The sequence below is a fragment of the Scylla paramamosain genome, chromosome 21, assembly GCF_035594125.1.
Source record: "Scylla paramamosain isolate STU-SP2022 chromosome 21, ASM3559412v1, whole genome shotgun sequence".
Classification (NCBI taxonomy): Eukaryota; Metazoa; Arthropoda; class Malacostraca; order Decapoda; family Portunidae; genus Scylla; species Scylla paramamosain.
Window position 1 is genome coordinate 155,001 of NC_087171.1, and position 25,869 is coordinate 180,869.

General features: G+C 42.0%; 1 protein-coding gene across 6 annotated transcripts in view; it reads right to left on the reverse strand.

The window, feature by feature from the left end:
• LOC135110825 (uncharacterized) overlaps positions 1-25,656 on the reverse strand; it is a 74,453-nt gene extending 48,797 nt beyond the window's left edge. For 4 of the 6 annotated variants that reach the window (XR_010273432.1, XR_010273430.1, XR_010273428.1 and 1 more), the window contains exons 1-3: positions 25,497-25,656; positions 7,477-7,667; positions 7,055-7,146 (exon numbers count right to left, since the gene is read on the reverse strand). The gene's annotated coding sequence lies outside the window, so the exon portion shown is untranslated. The other 2 variants (XR_010273431.1, XR_010273433.1) reach the window with 2 other exon arrangements.
• Between the last annotated feature and the right edge of the window lie 213 nt (positions 25,657-25,869).

The following is a 25,869-nucleotide window of genomic DNA, read 5'->3' on the forward strand; positions in this document are numbered from 1 at the left end:
GAGAGAGAGAGAGAGAGAGAGAGAGGGGGGGGAGTTTAAAAAGCTGCGGATATGAAAGATTGAGGGGAGAGGAGAGAGTGAAAGCCAAAGACAACAACAACAACAACAGCAAAAACAACAACAACAACCTACTACTACTACTACTACTACTGTTCATCGTCTTCTTTTCCTCTTCTTATTCATCTTTTCTTTTCTCTCTTTTATTCCCTCTCTATTTATCACTCGTTCCATATATACATTACCTTTATTACTCTCCTCCTCCTCCTCCTCCTCCTCCTCCTACCGAATTTTATCCAGAAAACTCTCATTTGAATATATACGAAGAGAGAGAGAGAGAGAGAGAGAGAGAGAGAGAGAGAGAGAGAGAGAGAGAGAGAGAGAGAGAGAGAGAGGAGGGGAAGGGGCGCAGTAACACCATCATCAGAGGAAAGGGAGACGATGTTCTCTCTCTCTCTCTCTCTCTCTCTCTCTCTCTCTCTCTCTCTCTCTCTCTCTCTCTCTCTCTCTCTCTTCGGGTGATAATGGCGCCTTCGGGTGATAATGTACTTATGTTTAAATAAAGAGAGAGAGAGAGAGAGAGAGAGAGAGAGAGAGAGAGAGAGAGAGAGAGAGAGAGAGAGAGAGAGAGAGAGAGAGAGAGATTTCTACAGCCTCTTTAGACCACACACATACATACACCCTTCCTCCCTCCTCCTCCTCCTCCTCCTCCTCCTCCTCCTCCTCCTCCTCCTCCTCCTCCTCTTCCTTCTCCTCCTCGTCTTCTTCCTCCTCCACCTCCTCCTCCTTTCATAACCCATACAATTAATATCAATTTATATCACTTATTGCTAATCTCCTCCTCCTCCTCCTCCTCTTGCTTTCTCTCTTACCTAAACTGCCAAGATAATATATACTCCCTCTAATTTTACCTCCTCCTCCTTTTCCACAACAACGTTAAGTTACACAGACAATGAAAGGAATGTTCTCTTGGGCGAGAGGTACTGCCCGCCAGGTAGGGGACACTACTTGCACCAACTCATTCGTTAAGAAAATCTTATAACTTAGATAATAATGGCTTAAAACGCACACAAGCCAAGCATACTGTGTCCTCAGCTCATAATGATCCCCCTCCTGCTCTTCCTGCTTCCTCACTGATGCACGTAAGGGTCACGGCTCGAGTTCTACCCTTGGCATTGTAAGCGCGGGACTGAACTTGCTCTCCTCGGCACAGTGACACGAGAATGTGGCAGTGGAAGTCATTTTAGCTGAGCCAAAACTACACGTCAGTTACGTTGTGTGAATGGGCATTGTTGGCGAGGTTTTCCACGGCTCTAAATGGCTGACAGACCGTGGTGGCGCCAAATGTTAGTGCGATATTAGTGCACAGCTGCTGATGTATGAATTGTGAGCCAAATAACACAGATAAGTGACTGATAGAAATTATTATTTAGAGAATTAAATATACTAAATCATATAAATGTATTACTTCTATGGTTTTGAAAGGAGTCTTCATTGCAGTGATTCAGCATAATTCATTGAAAAGTGCATCACTGCCGCTAATGAAAAATAGTCATAATTTTATATTTTGTTTCATTCCTGTATCTGATTGGCTAAAGACCTTATCACATTCTTGAATCGAGGCCTCTGATTGGTGCGCCTGGTGGGTGCCGAAGTCTTTAGCTCCAAGCTGCTGAGCGCTCCAAGAAGGGGGCGCAAAGGTATACCATACCCTCTGACGAACAGGTTCCCAGTAAGACTGTGCAATGCCTGGATTTTCTACTGAAGATTTAGGCACAACACTCCATAATACGAGATTCAACAACAACAAGAGGAAACGACAAGCAATGGACGCCCAAGAGACCCTCGGTGAGAAGGGGAAGGCTAAGGAGAAACTAACCAAGAACAAGAAGAGGCGGCTGGAGAGCCTCGAAGACTGCACCAGCCACGAGAAGACGGTCACTGAAGGCTGTGCAGAGATGAAACATCGCGCGAGCCGGCGAGAACACAAAAATCAGAGGGACGGGAATGACATCAAAGGCAAGAAAACGATGAGCGTGGAGTGTTTTCATCCGATTATGGACCGCACCAAGAAGAGAAAGAGGCAGAACAAGGACGACGACGAGAAACAGAACAAGAGAAAGAAACAGGACACGGAGGAAACGGAAAACCAGGACAAGAAAAGGAAGAGGCAGGTTAATGACGACGACGAGAAGCAGAACAAGAAGAGGCAGAGGCAGGTTACGGACGATGACGAGAAGCAGGACAAGAAGAGGAAGAGGCTAGACACGGAGGACGACGAGAAGCAGGACAGGAAGAGGAAGAGGCAGGTTAAGGACGACGACGCGAAGCAGGACAGGAAGAGGAAGAGGCAGGACGCGGAGGACGACGAGAAGCAGGCAAAGAAGAGCAGGGGGGAGGGCAGGAGAGAACGAAAGAAGGGGGGGAAGATGGAGTGCTGTCAATGCGTTAAGCACGGCATCAAGAGATGGAAGATGAGAGGGTGGTACAAAGACGACGTGGTGAGGCTGATGGTGGATGCCAAGAGAGTCAGCAAGGAGAGGAACGTGAGCAGGTGGTGCCGTCTTAATATTGGGAAAGAAAACCTGGTGTCCGCGACCGTGCGCGGCCACCCGTGCCTTGTCCAGCTTGACAGCGGCTCCTCATGCAGCCTCATGAGGCTAACACTGGCCCGGAGGCTGGGAATCGTCACGGGCAAGCAAGAGACGGTAAAGAAATACTTGTTTACCTGGGCTGGCATGCTGGAGTTGGACGTGATCGAGCTGGACGAGGTGGTGGTGATGCTGCGTCGCTACGTGGCGGTCAACACGCGCATGACGGTCATTGTACGCGGGGATGTGAGGAAGCACTACTTGGACCTAATAGTCATGTCCATGAGCCGCCTGCAGGAGGCCGAGGTGCGGCAGGAGTTCCATCCCGACGACAGCAGCACCCTGTTCCTGCGTCACCCAAAACGTCTGCGGCGGAGACAACCTTCGGACACACAACGCAAAACGTTCATGTTTGCCGCACGAGCGTTAGGCATCGAGGAGCCGCTGACGGTGATGGTGAACACTGGTAACGCGTCAACATTCTCTATCACTAAGACTGGTCAGGACAAGATGCTGTGCAGGACAGGCAAATCGACTGTGCTGCCGAAACGAGTCCTGCTGCACTTTGGCAGCGGCACAGACACTCTGCGAAAGATGGACACGATATACATGCGCCACTGGTTTGATTTCGTGTTTGGACGAACGCTGCTGTGTAAATTACAAGCAGCGATAGATTATGATGATTTGTCCATGACCTTGACGCTCAACGGAAAACGATACCGCTTCGACATCCTCACTCACGTCCTCCGTCTGCGTACGCCCAGAGGTGCCGCGTCCTCTCAGCCTCCGCCTTGATTTTATTGATTGACTGATTTTTTTGTTTTGTTTCGATTTGTTATCCATCAGGGAGGTCAGCAGAGGCAAGAAATAGATGAATAAAAATCCCGCTCAAAGAAGATCCCAAAACGAAAATAGGAGCAGTGAATAGAGTAGAAAAAATAGTCTGGCTTAAGGATATAAAACTGTGTTCTTCATTAAAGATATTAGACTAAGAAAATGAAGATTATGGACAGTAAATCAAGGTTATTAAGATAAAGGATAGTAGATTAAGAAAATAGTCTGGATTAAGGATATTAGTTAAGAAAATAGCCTACATAGGAAAATATTACACTAAGAAATGAAGATTAAGGATAACAAAATAAGGAAAATAAAATAAAAATATCTAATTAATAAAACGGCCTGGATTAAGAATAGTAGACTAAGAAAATAGTCTGGATTGAGGATAGTAGATTAAAAAAGTCTGAGTCAAAAATAGTCTAAATTGAGACTAATGCATTAACAAAAAAAATCAGGATTAAGGATGGTAGATCAAGGAAAAAGTCTGAATTAAGAAAAGTAGATTAAGAAAATAAACTGGATTAGAGATAATAAATCAAGAAAATAGTCTGAATTAAGGATAACAGATTAAGAAAATGGTCTGGATTAAGGAAATTAAGATCAAGGTTGATAGACTAAGAAAACAATCTGGATTAAGGATAGTAGATCAAGTAAATAGTTTGTATTAAGGATAGTAAATTAAGAAAGAGGTCTGGATTAAGAATATTACATTAAGAAGATAGACAGGATGAAGGATATTACTTCAAGAAAGTAGTCTACATTAAGAATAGTAGATGAAGAAAATTGTCTACATTAAGGATAGTAAATAAAAAAATAGTCTGGATTAACGACAGTAGATTAAGTAGATGATCTACTTTGTCTACCGTCTTAAGGATGGCAGATAAAGAAAATAGTACAGATTTAGGAGAGTAAATTAAGAAAATAGACTGGATTGAGGATTATACACTGATTAAGAAAATGTTGTCGTTAAGGATATTATAATTAAGGAATCTACAATTAAGGAGAGTAGATTAAGGACATAATTTGGATTAAGGACAGTAGATTAAGTAAATAGTCTGGATTAAGGACAATAGTCTGGATTAAGGACACTATATTAAGGAAATAGTCTGGATTAAGGACACTATATTAAGGAAATAGTCTGGATTAAGGACACTATATTAAGGAAATAGTCTGGATTAAGGACACTATATTAAGGAAATAGTCTGGATTAAGGACACTATATTAAGGAAATAGTCTGGATTAAGGACACTATATTAAGGAAATAGTCTGGATTAAGGACACTATATTAAGGAAATAGTCTGGATTAAGGACACTATATTAAGGAAATAGTCTGGATTAAGGACACTATATTAAGGAAATAGTCTGGATTAAGGACACTAGATTAAGGAAATAGTCTGGATTAAGGACACTATATTAAGGAAATAGTCTGGATTAAGGACACTATATTAAGGAAATAGTCTGGATTAAGGACAATGAATTAAGAAAATAGTGTGGATTAAGGACAATGAATTAAGAAAATAGTGTGGATTAAGGCCTTAGTGAATTAAGGACACTTGGATGAATGTCATTAGGTTAAGAGCAGAGGTTGCAGCAATGGTTATGTACAAAGCAGTACACAGGTACATCCATGGGACTGAAAAGTTCTGTAAGGTAACACAGGCTGTGCTTGTATAGAGATATATTTATTATATTGTAATCTGATGTATTTATACACAGATATATTTCTATATTGTAATTTGATGTGTGAGTTTGAGACTTGGGTCCATATTGATGTTCGCTGTGTGCTTGTGACCTGATGTTAAATGTGTTTATATATATATATATATATATATATATATATATATATATATATATATATATATATATATATATATATATATATATATATATATATATATATATATATATATATATATATATATATATATATATATATATGGATGCGTTACATAATGACGGAAGTCTTGATAGTGTTCTTGCGAAATATTTTGAAAAAGAATATTTCAGTGTGTGTGTGTGTGTGTGTGTGTGTGTGTGTTCAGTTTTCCTTTTCTTCTATAATATAATTAATAATAATTAGACAATCAACTTCATTTAGAGTCACTTTAGTAGAGTGTTCGGAAATAAGAGACAATGACCATCACATAACGCTTATCATTTTCTTCAACTTTTTTTTATATTCATTTTCCTCCTTTTTTTTTTCTTCAAGTAATTCTTCTTGAACGTATTCTTTTCTTCACATTATCATCTTCTTCTTCTACTCTTGTTTTGTGTCCAACCATGACAACAACGGATGCAAGCCACGCAATATCATCACTTCCTTCATTGTTTCCACGTATACCTTAAAGACGGAAATAGATAAGGTGCTTTGCCCAAACACGTCAATGCTAAGCCCTTGTGCAACTGTTTGGCACATCTTTCCTTAATTACTAACCACTCTGAGACATCTTTTCCTTCCCCTTCTTTCTGTACATATTGTTAATAAAGAACAAAGCTCCGAAGACTGTTACTCCCCTCATCAACACAAGTCAAAGTCTTCGTCTAACACTGTGGACGCTTATCAAGACTACTCTCTCAAGAGGGAAGCTTCAAGACACTCATCCTCTAATTTTTGACAATCGTTTCTGACTCAGTTTGGGGACCGGCGCCTCAGGGAACATTTTTTTTCTTTCCAATTTTGTTGGCCTTGGCAGGTACCCCTCTTAAATAAAAATAAATTAAATGAATAAATAAAAATAAATAAATAAATAAAAAACAAAATGAAATAGAAAGGGATGAGGGAGATGGAGGGAGGGAGGAAATGTAAGGATGAAGGGAAGGGGGAGAGGAGGGAAGGAATGGGGAGAGAGAGGGAATGGGGAGGGAGGGAAGGGGAAGAGAAAATAGGGAGAGGGAATGGGGATGGAGGGAGGGGGGAAGAGAGAGAATGGGGAGAGAGGGAGGGGGAAGATAGAGAGCGAGAGAGAGGGAGGGGGAAGAGAGAGAGAGAGAGAGAGAGAGAGAGAGAGAGAGAGAGAGAGAGAGAGAGAGAGAGAGAGAGAGAGAGAGCGCCATCTGCAGGTTTTGGGCGGCCGAAGCCACCATTCTCCCCGGAAAGTCAAATTTTCGCGTGTTTTTTGAGCGCGCCAAATCAACGTCTATGTCTCAAAAATACTGCACAACAAAGTATGATTCAAGCACGTCCAACACTTCTGGAAACTAGTATGCAGTATTACCAATGTCTCCTCCCATCAAACCTCTTCCCCTCTTCAGTTCAATGACCTCCCGTTAACATGCGTCTGATCACGCTTCAACAACGCTTGATTATATTAAGTTACACAGAATGAAAGGGATGATCTCGTGGGCAAGGAGGTACTGTCCGCCAGGTAGGGGATACTTTTTGCACCAACTCAGTCGCTATGGCAGTCTTATAACTGGCCATCGTAGTGGTGACATCGTGGACATTCACTGGGGTAAGCAGATGTCATGAATGAGGCATTGCAGTCAAGGATTATTAACTTCCCGGGCCATCAAACTACCCACACATTCGTAGAAAGGCAGAGGTCATTCCACCATTGAAGTGGAGAATCCTCCTCTCGCTCATTACACTTCAATTACATTTCACGACCACGTAAGTGTTTGATGCTCACCTTGTCCGAGCAGCGAGAGAGAGCCGAGTTCATGGCGGGTCTTGGCCTCCTGGACGGTGCGAGGAAGCTTGAGCTGAGCCAGCAACTCTTCGCTGAAAAGACAACAAAAAGGTATGAAGGCGCCACCCACTCCTACATCATCCCTGGACTGAGCGCGTCCCGCTATTACCTGCAGGAGCTCGGGATGCATTGCAAGAAAGCCATGACTTGACAACAAGGCAAATTAATCCTCATATATATTACGCGAGTGGCCTTCCTGGTTACGTTTTACACACACACACACACACACACACACACACACACCTACCCACACAGACACACACACACCCACACAACTTCATCCTGGGATATGGAGAGTTGGTGAACAAAAAATACGCAGCACAGTGGTTAGACATAACGTCCAGCCTCCTCTCTGTCCTCACCAGCACTGAGAATAATAGGTGATGAGCGAAGGAAGGGTGTCGAAGCGGTTTTCAGAAGCTTGGAGTGAGTAGGAGGAGCCTTCGTTGTGGATCTCAATGAGGTAGTGTTGGATGTAGGGTCCCTTGTCCGGCGGGAGGCGCACGCTGAGGGCTCGGCTGTTTAGCTGGCTACTCTGTCGTACAATGACGTTCTGAAAAGAGAGGAATTTCTTGGCTACCGGTAAGGAGATGAAAGGCTTGGAATATGTCTTGGAATGGATACGCATCGGTTTCGAATCATCAGATTATACGCACAACAGAATGGAAACATACACACATATGCACACAGCTACGTCAAAATAATACAAGGGAATACAGCAGTACCACAGAAATGTCAATTACTTGGCAATAACTACTCGTATACTGATTAGTTTGGCAAACCCTGACAGCTGATCCGAACTCACCTAATACATTCATGGTGCTTAACCACGTGGCAAGATTAATGATCTTTTCATCATTAGTTCACAAACTGTTCGTGATTGCGACCAAACAAATGCTTCTTAAGATGGGAGAAGTGTTAATGAATACATCTCAGGTAAAAAAAAAAAAAAAAAAGTGTGGAAACGAGAATATAGAGGATTTACCATATATATATATATATATATATATATATATATATATATATATATATATATATATATATATATATATATATATATATATATATATATATATATATATATATATATATATATATATATATACCATATATATATATATATATATATATATATATATATATATATATATATATATATATATATATATATATATATATATATGGTAAATCCTCTATATTCTCGTTTCCACACTTTTTTTGTTTTGTTTTAACCTGAGATGTATTCATTAACACTTCTCCCATCTTAAGAATGATTTGTTTGGTCGCAATCACGAACAGCTTGTGAACTAATAATGAAAAGATTATTAATACGTGGAGTCATTCACTTCCTTGGAGCGACTTGGATACAATCATGTTCACAAAACTTTCACTCAGGCTACATGCACAGCTAGTGTTTCCACCAAACGGAAAACTCTCATTTGAATATATACGAAGAGAGAGAGAGAGAGAGAGAGAGAGAGAGAGAGAGAGAGAGAGAGAGAGAGAGAGAGAGAGGGAAAGAGAGAGAAAAACATCGTCTCCCTTTCCTCTGATGATGGTGTTACTGCGCCCCTTCCCCTCCTCTCTCTCTCTCTCTCTCTCTCTCTCTCTCTCTCTCTCTCTCTCTCTCTCTCTCTCTCTCTCTCTCTCTCTCTCTCTCTTCGTATATATTCAAATGAGAGTTTTCTGGATAAAATTCGGTAGGAGGAGGAGGAGGAGGAGGAGAGTAATAAAGGTAATGTATATATGGAACGAGTGATAAATAGAGAGGGAATAAAAGAGAGAAAAGAAAAGATGAATAAGAAGAGGAAAAGAAGACGATGAACAGTAGTAGTAGTAGTAGTAGTAGGTTGTTGTTGTTGTTGTTGTTGTTGTTGTTGTTGTTGTTGTTGTTGCTGTTGTTGTTGCTGTTGTTGTTGTCGTCTTTGGCTTTCACTCTCTCCTCTCCCCTCAATCTTTCATATCCGCAGCTTTTTAAACTCCCCTCTCTCTCTCTCTCTCTCTCTCTCTCTCTCTCTCTCTCTCTCTCTCTCTCTCTCTCTCTCTCTCTCTCTCTCGCTTACAAATTAGCGTTTCCTCCATTTTCCGTAACTGTCTATGTATGTTCCGTAATAGTTCTCCTTGAAATAATTGAAGGGGTAACTAAATAAAAATGTAGAATTGCAATATAAAGAGAGAAATAACCCTTTTATCACTTACTAATTGACTTTTCCTCCGTTTTCGTTATCAATACACGTCTTAATATCTTTCTTAATAGTATACGTTTAAGGAATTCAAGGAGAAACTAAAGAAAAGAAAGAAAAATAAATAAAAGTGAGAATTTCTTTACTCGTTTTCTATTTGATTATTTTACGTTTTCCTTGAGGAGCAGGAGGAGAAGGAGGACGAGGAGGAGGAGGAGGACGAGGAGGAGGAGAGTAATAAAGGTAGTGTATATATAGAGAAAAAAAACGAAAGAAAAGGTGTGGAGAAAAAGGAGAGAGAGAGAGAGAGAGAGAGAGAGAGAGAGAGAGAGAGAGAGAGAGAGAGAGAGAGAGAGAGAGAGAGAGAGAGAGAGAGAGAGAGAGAGAGAGAGAGAGAGAGAGAGAGAACTGTTTAGGAAGACGAAGAAAAGAGAGGAAGATAAAAAGAAGAAGAGGAGGAGGAGGAGGAGGAGGAGGAGGTTTATTGACAGTCATTTACTATAAGAGGAGAGAGAGAGAGAGAGAGAGAGAGAGAGAGAGAGAGAGAGAGAGAGAGAGAGAGAGAGAGAGAGAGAGAGAGAGAGAGAGAGTTTGGCACCCCTATTCTGTCCACCTCTCTAACGCAAGAGTTAACCAGTATTCTCAATCATTCATCCCTTTCTCTGGTAAACTCTGGAACTCCCTGCCTGCTTCTGTATTTCCACCTTCCTATGACATGAATTCCTTCAAGAGGGAGGTTTCAAGACACTTATTCATCAATTTTTGATCACTGCTTTGACCCTTTTGTGGGACTGCCATTTCAGTGGGCATATTTTTTTATTGGATTTTTGTTGCCCTTAGCCAGTGTCCTTCCTACATAAAAAAAAAAATAAAAATTCTGTGACGGTGTGATGAGGTGCGGGCGGCGATGGGCGGCGGGCTGAGGCGGTAAGGTTATGGTTACGCTTTGTGACAGATGATAAAGATCGGATACTGACAGAGAGAGAGAGAGAGAGAGAGAGAGAGAGAGAGAGAGAGAGAGAGAGAGAGAGAGAGAGAGAGAGAGAGAGTTTACAGTCTGCACTCGACATTTCTGACACTAAGTGGTACTTCCGAGGGAGATATTTGGAGCGATTCCCTTACGCAGCAGCGGCGACGGTGCAGTGGCGGGAGATGGATGATGATGACGGGATCAGTTGGGAGCGGGAGGGGAGGGCGGGGTAGGTGGGAGAGAGCAACATCCGGGAATTAAGGTCAGTTGGGTGAAGAAGAGGGAGAAAAAATGTCATGTGATGTAGGGAAAAAAAAAAAAATGGAGTAAAATATAAGGCTCGGACATTGTAACATTTTTGTTCGTAAAGGAAGAAAAGTGTTTTTTTTTTTTGTTGTTGTCAAATTCTTGCTTGTGGAAAAAAAAAAAATTCAGTTATCACTATTTTTTTTTCAAGTGAAGATTGTGACATGGTCTGTAGATAGAGAAATGGGACCTGTGTGTGTGTGTGTGTGTATGTGTGTGTGTGTGTGTGTGTGTGTGTGTGTGTGTGTGTGTGTGTGTGTGTGTGTGTGATGCTTTGCCTGTGTGGCGACGAGGAGGGAGGGTGGAAGGAATGTACGCCATCTTATGAAAAGTCTGTGGTGTCTTAACATATAAATTCAACATGACACACACACACACACACACACACACACACACACACACACACACAGTCACACACACACACACACACACACACACACACACACACACACACACACACACACACACACACACACACACACACACACACACACACACACACACACACACACACACACACACACACACACACACACACACACACACACACACACACACACACACACACACACACACACACACACACACACACACACACACACACACACACACACACACACACACACACACACACACACACACACACACACTCTCTCTCTCTCTCTCTCTCTCTCTCTCTCTCTCTCTCTCTCTCTCTCTCTCTCTCTCTCTCTCTCTCTCTCTCTCTCTCTCTCTCTCTCTCTCTCTCTCTCTCTCTCTCTCTCTCTCTCTCTCTCTCTCTCTCTCTCTCTCTCTCTCTCTCTCTCTCTCTCTCTCTCTCTCTCTCTCCCTCCTACATTAAAAAAAAAGTTTGTTGATGGTGTTTCGACATGGGGATATAATGATAATAATAGAGAAAGAGAGAGAGAGAGAGAGAGAGAGAGAGAGAGAGAGAGAGAGAGAGAGAGAGAGAGAGAGAGAGAGAGAGAGAGAGAGAGAGAGAGAATTTTACTGGTATCGTTATTGTTGTTAGGTAGTTCTAATAGTAGTGCTAGTAACAAATATCTTTGTTCTTCTTTTTATGGCATATTTACCCAAGAAATGTAATAGTTTTATGAGGTAAGAGAGCGGCAGAGGACATCATCATTACCAGCCACTGAATCTTCATCCATCATTGTCACTCAGGGCAGTGCTCGCCCTGTGAAAAGAAACCATGTCATTTATTTTTTCCACCCTTTTCTCTTTTCTCTTGTTGTATTTCACTGATGTGGACGAGTTGTTGTAAGGCCAAGCATCCTTATAGAACTTCCTCTTGAGTTGTAAATAGCCACAGTGAAGAGTGATAGTTGATTTACACACTACTACAGTAGTAGTGGTAGTAGTAATAGTAGTAGTAGTAGTAGTAGTAGTAGTAGTAGTAGTAGTAGTAGTAGTAGTAGTAGTAGTAGTAGTAGTAGCAGCAGTAGTAGTAATTTTAGATTAACTGTTTTTGTCGTTTAGTTATATTGGTTCGCGCCTTGTTGGATTATTCAGATTAATTTTGTATTGCATTCAAGTTAACGTACATACGATTACGCATCCTCCCAAATTTTGTTAAGAGCAAAGTTCATCACGTCCGCCAGATTCTGTTGCCTTGTGAGTGATGAATGCATGATTACTCAAAGCTTCTCTCTTGTTCTTATTCAGCTGAACAAACTCATAAGTGCCAGTGTGACAATTGCAGTCATGTTTTCAGGAAAATATTAGACACATGCTCAGGAACCTATCAAGGTATGGTGTGCTTTGTACCTTATATAAATGTGGACGGTGCTTGTACGAGAGGCAGGGTCACAATTCATAGTGTCACGGAGTACTAATAAGAGGTGGTGGGGTCTCGTCTGCAGACTGGCAGCGGGGATGGGTCGGAGTGTGAGCCGTGTGAGCGACTCATCAAAAGCTACCCCATCTGGTTCCTGCCTGACTTACAGCGATCCGGCGCCGTTCACCTCCTGCAGGGCAAGGACGAAGGGGTAGGTGGCGTCACTTGTCCGTATCCGGTTGTGTCGAGTTGATAGATGGAGGAATTGAGTTTTTGAGGCATTGAACAATACCAAGTTTGCTCTGCCCCAATCAGAAATTTTAGAAAGACCAGAAGTCAAGCGTTCTGTTGCTTCCCTGCGTGATATGTTTACCTCCTGAAGGGTTGGACGTCTATGAAAAGACGTGGAAAAGTGCAGGGTGGTATCATCAGCATAGGAGTGGATAGGACAAGAAGTTTGGTTTAGAAGATCATTAATGAATAATAAGAAGAGAGTGGGTGACAGGACAGAATCCTGAGGAACACCACTGTTAATAGATTTAGGAGAAGAACAGTGACCGTCTACCACAGCAGCAATAGAACGGTCAGAAAGGAAACTTGAGATGAAGTTACAGAGAGAAGGATAGAAACCGTAGGAGGGTAGTTTGGAAATCAAAGCTTTGTGCCAGACTCTATCAAAAGCTTTTGATATGTCCAAGGCAACAGCAAAAGTTTCACCAAAATCTCTAAAAGAGGATGACCAAGACTCAGTAAGGAAAGCCAGAAGATCACCAGTAGAGCGGCCTTGACGGAACCCATACTGGCGATCGGATAGAAGGTTGTCAAGTGATAGATGTTTAAGAATCTCCCTGTTGAGGATAGATTCAAAAACTTTAGATAGGCAGGAAATTAAAGCAATAGGACGGTAGTTTGAAGGATTAGAACGGTCACCCTTTTTAGGAACAGGTTGAATGTAGGCAAACTTCCAGCAAAAAGGAAAGATAGATGTTAACAGACAGAGCTGAAAGAGTTTGACTAGACAATGTGCAAGCACGGAGGCACAGTTTCGGAGAACAATAGGAGGGACCCCATCAGGTCCATAAGCCTTCCGAGGGTTTAGGCCAGCGAGGGCATGGAAAACATCATTGCGAACAATTTTAATACGTGGCATGAAATAGTCAGAGGGTGGAGGAGAGGGAGGAACAAGCCCAGAATCGTCCAAGATAGAGTTTTTAGCAAAGGTTTGAGCAAAGAGTTCAGCTTTAGAAATAGATGTGATAGCAGTGGTGCCATCTGGTTGAAATAGAGGAGGGAAAGAAGAAGCAAAGTTAATGGATATATTTTTGGCTAGATGCCAGAAATCACGAGGGGAGTTAGATCTTGAAAGGTTTTGACATTTTCTGTTAATGAAGGAGTTTTTGGCTAGTTGGAGAACAGACTTAACATGGTTCTGGGCAAAAATATAAAGTGCATGAGATTCTGGTGATGGAAGGCTTAAGTACCTTTTGTGGGCCACCTCTCTATCATGTATAGCACGAGAACAAGCTGTGTTAAACCAAGGTTTAGAAGGTTTAGGACGAGAAAAAGAGTGAGGAATGTACGCCTCCATGCCAGACACTATCACCTCTGTTATGCGCTCAGCACACAAAGACGGGTCTCTGACACGGAAGCAGTAGTCATTCCAAGGAAATTCAGCAAAATACCTCCTCAGGTCCCCCCACTAGCAGAGGCAAAACGCCAGAGGCACCTTCGCTTAGGGGGATCCTGAGGAGGGATTGGAGCGATAGGACAAGGTAAAGATATGAGATTGTGATCGGAGGAGCCCAACGGAGAAGAAAGGGTGACAGCATAAGCAGAAGGATTAGAGGTCAGGAAAAGGTCAAGAATGTTGCACCAATTGCTCTAGGTCATGGAGGATAGCAAAGTTGTAGGCTAGTTCACCAGGATGGTCAGTGAAGGGAGAGGAAAGCCAAAGCTGGTGGTGAACATTGAAGTCTCCAAGAATGGAGATCTCTGCAAAAGGGAAGAGGGTCAGAATGTGCTCCACTTTGGAAGTTAAGTAGTCAAAGAATTTCTTATAATCAGAGGAGTTAGGTGAGAGGTATACAGCACAGATAAATTTAGTATGAGAGTGACTCTGTAGTCGTAGCCAGATGGTGGAAAACTCGGAAGATTCAAGAGCGTGGGCACGAGAGCAGATTAAGTCATTGCGCACATAAACGCAGCATCCAGCTTTGGATCGAAAATGAGGATAGAGAAAGTAGGAGGGAACAGAAAAGGGGCTACTGTCAGTTGCCTCAGACACCTGAGTTTCAGTGAGGAAAAGAAGATGAGGTTTAGAAGAGGAGAGGTGGTGTTCTACAGATTGAAAATTAGATCTTAGACCGCGAATTTTGCAGAAGTTAATGAAGAAAAAGTTGAGGGGGGTGTCAAGACACTTAGGGTAGTCGACAGAAAGGCAGTCCGACCTGGGGACATTTATGGTCCCCTCCCCAGATGAGGACTCCGAGGCTGGTGTAGGAGTCGCCATGATGATTTTAAAATTTTTGAGTGAAGGGTGTGTGTGTTATTAGGTGCTTGTAGTTTTGTGTGGAGGAAGAGAGTTGTCTTTAGAGGGCAGGCTGTGACTGCCCCCTTGTGTTGTGAGACACAAAGGGAAACGTTCAGTGAGGTCACAGCTGGGTTTAATGATAAGTTCACAGCACCCCCTGAACAGTGCTGCACACCTCACTGGGAGTAATTATCGTTTCGGCAGGTGTCTACTGCCTCCTCCTTTACTCTCTCTCTCTCTCTCTCTCTCTCTCTCTCTCTCTCTCTCTCTCTCTCTCTCTCTCTCTCTCTCTCTCTCTCTCTCTCTCACTGAATGGCGACCCTAATGCACATGATGGGAAAAAAATATGATAAACACCAATAATTTACTCTCTCTCTCTCTCTCTCTCTCTCTCTCTCTCTCTCTCTCTCTCTCTCTCTCTCTCTCTCTCTCTCTCTCTCTCTCTCTCTCTCTCTCTCTCTCTCTCTAATGCATTAGAGAGATTCTCATGAAATATACGTATATGTTATATTTTTAAGAGTGATTTCTTCAGGATTATATAGAGAAATAATGGCTTAAATCTTGATCAAGTTAGATTTACGCTTTCACTTGTCTCCAGTGAGGCGTCTGTTTAAAGAGGGATCTGATAGGTCTTTCATTGCCACAGAGAATACAAGAAGGGTGACGTAAGCAAAATTCTCAAGGTCAGTAGTCATGATAGGATAAGAAGATTAAGAGGAGATTGATGAGATCTTTCTGTGGTAGTGGCGATGTATCAACGGTAAACAAACGAAATTTTCAAGACCAGTAGTCAGGATAGGACAAAAAAAGATTAAGAAGAGATTGATGAGGTCTTTCTGTGGTACTGGTGACGTAAATAATGGTAACAAACGAAATTCTCAAGGTCAGTAATCAAGATGGGATAAGAAATAACGGGTTCAAGCTTGTAATAGTTAGAGATGAGAATCCTACTGATCATCTGTGTGGCCTTTGAAAACAGTCCTGCTGAGAGGCCAAGGCGCTTCAACATGCAGGCTGCGTGCAACACTCCATCCAAATTATGCTGATATTCTCCAGTACTGTTATTATTATTATTGCAGTTTTTTTTTTCTTTTTATTACCTCTTGTGATGTGTGTGTGTGTGTGTGTGTGTGTGTGTGTGTGTGTGTGTGTGTGTGTGTGTGTGTGTGTGTGTGTTATCCATCACTATCCACTACCTTAAAACCGTTGATATTCATTCTGTTCCTTTTTTTTTTTAATGACAAAGTTTCTTCACCATCATAATTCATTATTTTCGCAATTTAGTTAAAATATTTGTTTTCTTACTTATATGTCATGTGTATCTACTAAAAGCAAATATATAACTGTTTACGCATCTACTCGTACATGAACACGTTTTGAGGGCGTAAGGGAAGCTGCAAGAAGCCTTCAGGCCTACACGTGGCAGTCCCTCAGTAAAACATCCCTAGCAGTCTCCACCTCTCATCCCTATTCATTAATTTACTTTGTCTTCTTTTGAGGCTCGCTTTCAACTGGACTCTAATGGCCTGACTACCGAGCTTCACCTAGTCACCCACCACGCTACCTGAGAAAAAGTTTAATCACTTATGTTTGTTTATTAATATAGTTATTCATCTATCTGTTTACTCGAATCACTTACGTTTCATTATTTTTAACCTTGCCTTCTTTTTGTATTTAGTTATCTATTCACTAATTGGCTAATCAATCTATCAAGCTTCCATGTTACTTAATCCTTGTATTAACGCATTTATTCATTTGATTCCCTATTCATTTCTCCATCCAGACTTCTTTCCCAGTTATTCTATTTCACTTACTGACTCCTTATCTATTGATCTATTCACCAATTTACTTCATTCACCTTCTCGTATCTGCATCTGTGTCTTTCATTCACTTGTTGACTCCTCTATCTATCTTTCCACCAGTTTATCCTATTCACTTACTCGTATTTATATTTATCAGTCTCTCTCCCACCGCCCCGCCTCCCGCGCCCTCCCACTCTCGACCGCCCCATCGCACACATCATAAACTTAGCGATTTCAAACTCTGTCTATTACTTTCTCAGGCTGTCTGTCTCACAATCTACCTATCATGTCATTGTACCTCCCTCATTCCTCTCTCTCTCTCTCTCTCTCTCTCTCTCTCTCTCTCTCTCTCTCTCTCTCTCTCTCTCTCTCTCTCTCTCTCTCTCTCTCTCTTCCTACCCACCCATCCACCCATGACTCTCCCTTCTCTTCTCCTTCCCACCAGTAATTCTCTCCCTCCCACCATAATTCTCTCTCTCCCTCTCTTCCTCTCCCTCGCTCCCTTCACAGTCTCCCTCTCCCTCCTCTCCCTAGGTCAGATACATCACAATAATTGCCCTTGCCTCACAGTTTCTCCTTTTAAGAACATTTTACAAAATAATAAAAGGACCTACGAGGCCCCTTTTTTCCTCCTCCTCCTCCTCCTCCTCCTCCCCCTCAGTTAAAAGAGAGTAGCCTGGCTTGAAATATCGCCGCTTTGTGTTTGACTAGCCAATGTTTCACTCCACGTGCGCCTCGCTCCAAGACGCTGCCACACTAAGCCTTAAACAGCCGCCGGAGACTCAGGCGCGGCTAGGCAGGGCGTAAACACGGATTAAATCAAGCTTGTGGACTTTGCATGTAACACTCCTTAGCCCCCCGACGCTACGCTGCGAGGGTTATTGGGCTTATTACGTGTTATTAAGGGTGTCTAGAAGAATGATTTGGGGTTATGTCGTTATGATAAAGGGTCTGATGTAAAAAGATGGGTATACTAGACGATAAAGGGCTTAGATGTTGGATTAAATCAGGGTTATGTACTTTGAACGCTATGAGAGTCAGTGGGCTCGTCTGGGCTTATTAGGAGAGTGATTTGAGCTTGTGTGGTTATGATAAAGGGTGTGGTGAGGGAAAAAAAAAATGTACAAAAGGAAAAAAAAGGTTGTGTTGGGTTACATCTTTGCATACAACTCTCCTTAGCCCTGTGCCGCTAGCTACGAGGGTTATTGGGCTTGCTTTGGCTTATCTGGGCTTATCAGGCTTGTTAGAGCTTGTTTGAGTTTCTTAAGGTGGTTCAATAGTGATTTGACTTATCTAAACTAGTTAGGTCTCCTTAGGGCGGTCTGGTAGTGATCTGAGCTTGTGTGTGTGTGTGTGTGTGTGTGTGTGTGTGTGTGTGTGTGTGTGTGTGTGTGTGTGTGTGTGTGTGTGTGTTAAAAGGAGAGAATTTTTCCTGGAATATTCTGAAATAGACTGAAGGAAAAGAGGAAGAAGTTAATGAATAAAAGTTTTCCTTAAATAGCCTGAAGGAAGAGAGGGAGGGAGGAGAGAGAAGTTAATCGAGAGAAGTTTTGATGGGATGGCCTTGAATAGACTGAGAGAAGGAAGGGCGGACAGATGGTGGTGGTGGTGGTGGTGGTGGTGTATAGGGGAGAAGGGAAGCAGTTTGCGTAATGTAGAGAGAAGAAGAAATGATGTTTGGGTTTAATGGACACAATGAATCAAATAAAATATTATAGAGAGAATTGGAAAATATATTATATGTATGAATGTTTTCCCAATAGTTTATGGTGAAAATGTGAGGAAAATCACAATATTTTATTATAATGCAAAAATACGAAAATTGATGTGAATTCACACACACACACACACACACACACACACACACACACACAGACACACACACACAGAGAGAGAGAGAGAGAGAGAGAGAGAGAGAGAGAGAGAGAGAGAGAGAGAGAGAGAGAGAGAGAGAGAGAGAGAGAGAGAGAGAGAGAGAGAGAGAGGGAGGGAAACAAACAGACAGAAAAAAAAAGTCAATGAACTTACCCCAAAAGATACATAAATAAAGTTACTGAAAGACAAAGAAAGCAATTAAATTCAATCACAAGAAGAAAAAGAAGAAGAAGAAGAAGAAGAAGAAGAAGAAGAAGAAGAAGAAGAAGAAAAAAAAGGGGGAGGAGAAGAAGGAGGAGGAGGAGGAGGAGGAGGAGGAGGAGGAGGAGGAGGAGGAGGAGGAGGAGAAATGAGAAAGGAGAAGAAAAAGAGGAAGAAAAGAGGACTGGAGATTGAAAAGCACTAAATGAAAAAAAAGAACAGACAAGTGAGAGAAAAGGAAACGAGAAAGATGAAAAGATAAGAAGGAATAGGAGAAAAAGAAAACAAGAAAACAATAAGATGAGAGCGGCGGAAACAAGGAGAAAAAAAAAAAGGAAAGGAAGAAGACGAGGAGGAGGAGGAAGAGGCAGAATAGCGGAGGAACATCAAAAGTCCCGATCCTCCTTCCCTCCTCCTCCTCCTTTTTCTCCTCCCTTTCGCTCTTTGGTGGTGGTCCTCATTTGATACGCCCCTTGACTCCCAGCCCTGTGAGAGGAGGAATAGACAAAGGAATATACAAAGGAAGGAGGAGGAGGAGGAGGAGGAGGAAGAGAGATGACATAGAAGTCAATGATATTCTATGTAAGTTAAGGAAGATAATAATAGTAATAAAGAGAGAGAGAGAGAGAGAGAGAGAGAGAGAGAGAGAGAGAGAGAGAGAGAGAGAGAGAGAGAGAGAAAGATGGTAAACAGTGAAGTAGTGATAATCGTCTCATTATAATAAACGTCGTTCTCTCTCTCTCTCTCTCTCTCTCTCTCTCTCTCTCTCTCTCTCTCTCTCTCTCTCTCTCTCTCTCTCTCTCTCTCTCTCTCTCTCTCCCCAAACACGACTGTGAATTTTAATGTAAACGTAATACATCCAAGCAGGCACGTGAAAAAACTTGTGAGTTTGCTTGGATAGTTACTTGCTTTTTGACGTCCATATTAATGAGCTGAAAAGGAAAGTGATGGGTGTTTTAATGTATGTAAGTATAATTAGTGAAAACCCAGATAAGGACAGCAGGATCATGGTGACACAGGCCCTTGTATTAACCTTAATTAACTGTTGTATTAGAATATGGGGACTACAAATGATGCATTAATGTCTGGTGTGCAAAAGTTACAGAATGCTGCAGGAAGGGTTGCCATAGGTGGAGTTAAGAAATATGATCACGTGTCTCCATTTTATAAAGAACTCCAATGGCTACGAATAAAGCACAAACATGTTTTAGAAGTGGCCACAACAATATTTAAGATTTTACGAGGGTTTTATTTAAAATGTTTTTTTATCACTATGTAACAGGCAAGCCATCACCAGTAGCGTCACAAGACACAGGCACAGGTTGCTTGTACCGCGCACCTACACACACACTGCTAATAGACGCACTGTCATATTGGGGCCCAGAGTGTGGAACTCTCTCCCGCTCTCCCTCACACACGACACATCTATACCCGCTCTCCCTCACACACGACACATCTATACCCGCTCTCCCTCACACAGGACACATCTATACCCGCTCTCCCTCACACAGGACACATCTATACCCGCTCTCCCTCACACAGGACACATCTATAATCTCTTTTAAGGCTTGACTTTAAAAAAATTGTTTTAACCGAAAATATATTTAGTTAGGTTTGTTTTATCTTGTTTAGTTTTTTTTGTTTTAAGTGTACTTGTATATGTACGTTAACTTTGCATTTTTGTGGTGCATCTATTATAAACCAGTGTTCCACAATTGTATTGTATTTATATTATTACATATCACCGGTATTTTGTCATATTTGTATACTTGACTAATGTGTAATAATCACTTTGGTAGATAATTATAAACAATCTCTCTCTCTCTCTCTCTCTCTCTCTCTCTCTCTCTCTCTCTCTCTCTCTCTCTCTCTCTCTCTCTCTCTCTCTCTCTAAGACCACAGCGGTTGGATTCAAATTAATTCATATTCTTGAAAGCCGGAGACCGTTAGGGCCGTTAAAGACCGTTAGGGACGTTAGGAGGGAGGTGATCAGTTGAGTAAGGACTGACGATGTCAAGAAAAAGAGGAGGAGGAGGGAGAGGGGAAGGAAGAGGAGGAGGAAGAGGAGGAGGAAGAGGAGGAGGAGGAGGAGGAGGAGGAGGAGGAGGAGGAGGAGGAGGAGGAGGAGGAGGAGGAGGAGGAGGAGGAGGAGGAGGAGGAGAAAGAGAAGGAGGAGGAAGAGAAGGAGGGGAAGGAGAAGGAGGAGTGGGAGGAGGAGGACGAGGAGTGATGAGGAGGAGGATTTGGAGAAAATGAGGAGGAGGAGGGGGAGGAGGAGGAATGTAAAAGGACAACTTCAAAACAGCATATTAATTTACAATAATATTCATAAAAAAAAAAAAGAAAACGTAAAACATAAGACAACAAATAAGAAAGGCAGAAAAAAAGGAAGAAAAATATAAAAATGAAAACAATTACAAAGCTTGAAAAAAAAAAGTTATTATGAAGCTTTAAGGGAACATGAGATAAATTAATGAATTAAAATGATAGGTGGAAATAAGCAGGCATGTTTGACACAGGGACTGCCACGTGTAGGCCTGATGGCTTCTTGCACCAACCCTTACCTTGTTATGTTCTCAATTACCAAAATAAAGAGAAGCTGTCGCAGGATGACAGGTAAGAGACAAGAAGAGTGAGGAAAATAAGACGTAGGAAACATAATAAAACCTTCTTGTTACCATTACAATGTTAGTAAAGAACGTCCACCAACAAGGAATTTTAGAAGTATTGTAACGAAAGGTGGACAAAATTAAGATGCCTGACTTCTCTTTGAGTGACGTAGGAAGGACGGAATCAGGAACGAATACATCAAGTAAGATATTTTATTTATTTTTTCTTTTTACGTAAGGAAAAAAAAAAAAAAAAAAAAAACAATCATCGAAAATTGAAGGCTAAGTGTCTTGAAACCTGCATGAAAACAACTGTCAAGATTACGAGAAGCTGTCACAACCTGGTAGATAAGAGACAGGGAGAGAAAAGTAACGCATGGAACATTATACAACCTACTTCCCATCACAGTATTACACTAAAATTCACGTCAGGAAAGCTTCATTTTGACAAAGACTTTAGAAGTATTATAACGAAAAGTGGCTGAAATGAAAAACGATGCGACTTTATCAGAGAGAGACGAAGCGGAATATCAGGAACACATCACAGGCACAACACATGTACAGCGGTGTGGGCCAAGGCTAGACAGGCAACACTGAGCTAGTTTGGGCGTGTCAGAAGGAGAGACGAGGAATGGGGGGAGAAGGATGCTGGAGGTGGAGAGAGAGAGAGAGAGAGAGAGAGAGAGAGAGAGAGAGAGAGAGAGAGAGAGAGAGAGAGAGAGAGAGAGAGAGAGAGAGAGAGAGAGAAAGGGGGACCTCTTTGTAATGGGTGTGACTGAGGAAGGCACAGAAGACTAAGCACGTTGAAGAAGAAGAAGAAGAAGAAGAAGAAGAAGAAGAAGAAGAAGATAATGAGAAGCGTTAATTAAGAAAACACCAATAATTATGAAATACAAAGCCAATTAACCGTTAAGAGAAAAAACTAACAAACTCCACCAAATGAGAAATGAAAATAAATAAAACTATGAAATTTTATTAAACATTCAGGAAGGAGAGAGAGAGAGAGAGAGAGAGAGAGAGAGAGAGAGAGAGAGAGAGAGAGAGAGAGAGAGAGAGAGAGAGGGGGGGAGGGAGAGGGAGAGAGACTAACAAGCCACCAGGTTACGAGTCCCAGAACCAGTTGGAACATGAGAAAATAAGGGAAGCTGCAAGAAGTCATGAGGGCTACACGTGACAATCCTTGCATGAAACATACCTGCCTATTTTCACCCATCAGACCCATCTTAACCTACGCTTCTCTAAGGAATGTATGTAAATTTAAAAGCTTCCAGACTAGTACTGTATAATCGGCACAGGATCATCCACTCCTTCATTGTTCCTTCAGGTAGATAAATGTGTAAGCCTGCGGAATTTAATTGTGGAAATCTTGATGAATGATATGCATGGGAACAGCAAACAGTGGCAAGCCGGATCACTTAATCAATCAATCTCCACCTTGACGTGGCGCCAGGCAAGCGTGAACCATCTTTCCTCTAACTAAACAAGGATGACCTAAGCAAAATTCTCAGGGTTAGTAATCAGGATAGGACAAGAAATAATAGGTGATGAATGATGAAGTCAGATTAAGAAAATAGTTAGATAGGAACTGTGGCGCCAGGCAAGCGTGAACCATCTCTCCTGAACTAAACAAGGGTGACCTAAGCAAAATTCTCAGGGTCAGACATTAGGATGGGACAAGAAATAATAGGTGATGAATGAAGTCAGATTAAAAAATAGCTAGATAGGAAGTGTAGCGTCAGGCAAGCGTGAACCATCTCTCCTGAACTAAACAAAGGGTGACCTAAGCAAAATTCTCAGGGTCGGTAATGAGGATGGGACAAGAAATAATGGATGATGAATGAAGTCAGATTAAAAAACAGTTAGTTAGATAGGAACTGTCCCAACCCGGATAAATGATGAACCTGGGGAAGGTGAACTGTAGGAATCCGTGTCCCAGGGTGAGGGATGCCACGCACCCACCAGGCTCACTAGTAGACAGATGAGCGCTGGACGTGTAAATCTCCAGATATCACTAACAACATCACACACACACACACACACAAACATACTAGTATTTCCCCATAAAGCCTAACCTCTCCACCGCCAGCAGATTTCTCGCAGCGTCAATGAAGCAAGTGAACCATTAGACAGCACAGGAATGACTTGACTCGCGTAAAGAAAACCAGACGGAAAATGACTGCACCAGGTAACTAAGCGGCCACATCTTCCTATGTCGTATTATTGTAATATCTCCTCGTAAATGTAAGTCTTCTTTCTCTTTTCGTCTCTTACTCTTCTATTACATTTTCTTTTATATCATCTTCGTCCCGTATCTCTCTCTCTCTCTCTCTCTCTCTCTCTCTCTCTCTCTCTCTCTCTCTCTCTCTCTCTCTCCCCTTCGTAAACACCAACCTTTCCTCCGCCTCTCGCTCTTCACGTATTTTTACTTTCTGAAGATGAAAAGGAGAGAGAGAGAGAGAGAGAGAGAGAGAGAGAGAGAGAGAGAGAGAGAGAGAGAGAGAGAGAGAGAGAGAGAGAGTTGAAGACGAGCATAACAGGAAAAAAATTACAATGAGTGATGACATAGTTAGTGACAATTGGTAAGCCAACACAAGAGTAAGGAAAGCACGCAATGTCAGACACGTGTTGTCTCGCTCTGTCTGCAATTTTTTTTGTTTTTTTTTCACGAGGAGCTCTGTAAGTTATGACCTTGAAAAACGTTTAACTTCTCCCCATTACAGCAAAGTTTGGGAGCATATGGTACTTGTACGCGTGGCCTCACCGCTCACCTCCTCCTTACTGTCCTTTAATTAATGACTTGTAATTAGTACATTCATATCCCAGACCACTTAATTTGTAATTTTCTAGATTTAATTTCTTGATGTCTTAAAACTTTAACTATATTTTATTTGTTACTTTTTTTTTATTTCAACATTACTAGTATTTCTATGCAATTTTATATTTTTTTCGACGTATTACATTAGGTGTTGCTGTGCCACGCAAGAAAATTTGAACCACTTCTCTGGCGCAGGGTAATAACAAGGCTGAGAAAGGCCCACTGAAGGTACAAGTCCCCAAAAGAGTAGTTAAATTAAATGGTGCGAGGAAAAAACTAAGGTGGTGTTCTCAGTGGGTGGTGCGTGACATCCCTCACTCAGGCAGGCAGGAACACTGAGACACCAGGGATTCCACACCTTACCCTCCCTTGTCTCCTCGCTTGCTAACCCGAGGGATAAGTATTAACAGTATTCTCATAACAATAAACCATGCTCAAGAGTGTTTCTCCTGTTCATAATGTTGAAATATTTTTAGCCTGTCACTAGAGCCGTAAAAAAAAAAAAAATATATATATATATATATATATATATATATATATATATATATATATATATATATATATATATATATATATATATATATATATATATATATATATATATATATACGAATGACTTCAAGAGCCTTTTAAGTGTAGTGGAGGTGCGGCGCAGAAATGTTTGAGAGTACAGGCCTTAGTGCTCATCGTCTCACACTTGGTGACTGATTCCTGCTCAGCTTCACCACGTCCCTGGCATCACGACCCTTGCAACACGCCTCCTCCTTCACCTTTCCCTCTTCCTGCCCCCTCCTCCCTCTCACTGCTGTCACCCCCTTCAAGATACATCCGAGATACAGCAATACATGTAACAGTGATTTATGCACACGTCTGAAGCACTGAAACACTGAAACATTGAAGAAGCAAGTTGAAAGATCAGGTGAAATAATGAAAAGGAAAGAGTTAACGAGTTAGTGAGGTGGTTAGCCTGCTCTGCGCGACTCGGTGTGAGCAGACGTCGTCACTGAACAGCTGAGCGGGGAGGGAGGGAGGCAGGGAGGGAGGGAGCAGGATGGAGTTTTAAAATATAGGTAGCAAGTTATTGTTATTTTGTTTATTTATAGAAATGAAAATGAGTGAACGTAACGATGAAAGACCAAGAAATAGAAGAGGAAGAACGCAGAGGAGGAGACAAGAGAAAGATGACAATAATTCAGTAGGAAAACTTCAACTGGAGCTGTTCCTACCGGCCGCCACTACTTGCCTGGCTGGAAGTACACGGTTACTTCACATCACCTCACCTCACCTCACCTCACCTCACCTCACCACACTCACCTCAGTCAGCCTGCCAGCACCTCACTCGTGTCCTCGCCTTCACGCCGCCACTAAAGTTACTTCCCACACGCAGCACAGACCAGTACTTTCCCTGCTACACACTCGCTCTTCTTTACACTCTCTGCACCCTCCACTCCCCTTCTACCCTCCCTCCACCAGCGCTCCCTCCCTCCACCAGTTTTCTAGTTCCGTGTTATATTTCAGTGAATAAACGAGTGACATCAGTTGTAAATATTTCACCCACACTTACCAAACAAATAAAAGATTTAGACCTCCACTGAAATGTTCATGATTACACAGAGGTTACCCAATTTTGCGTAAGCCCCTATACACTGTCAATCATGATTGTACAATATTCATGATTGCGCAAGCA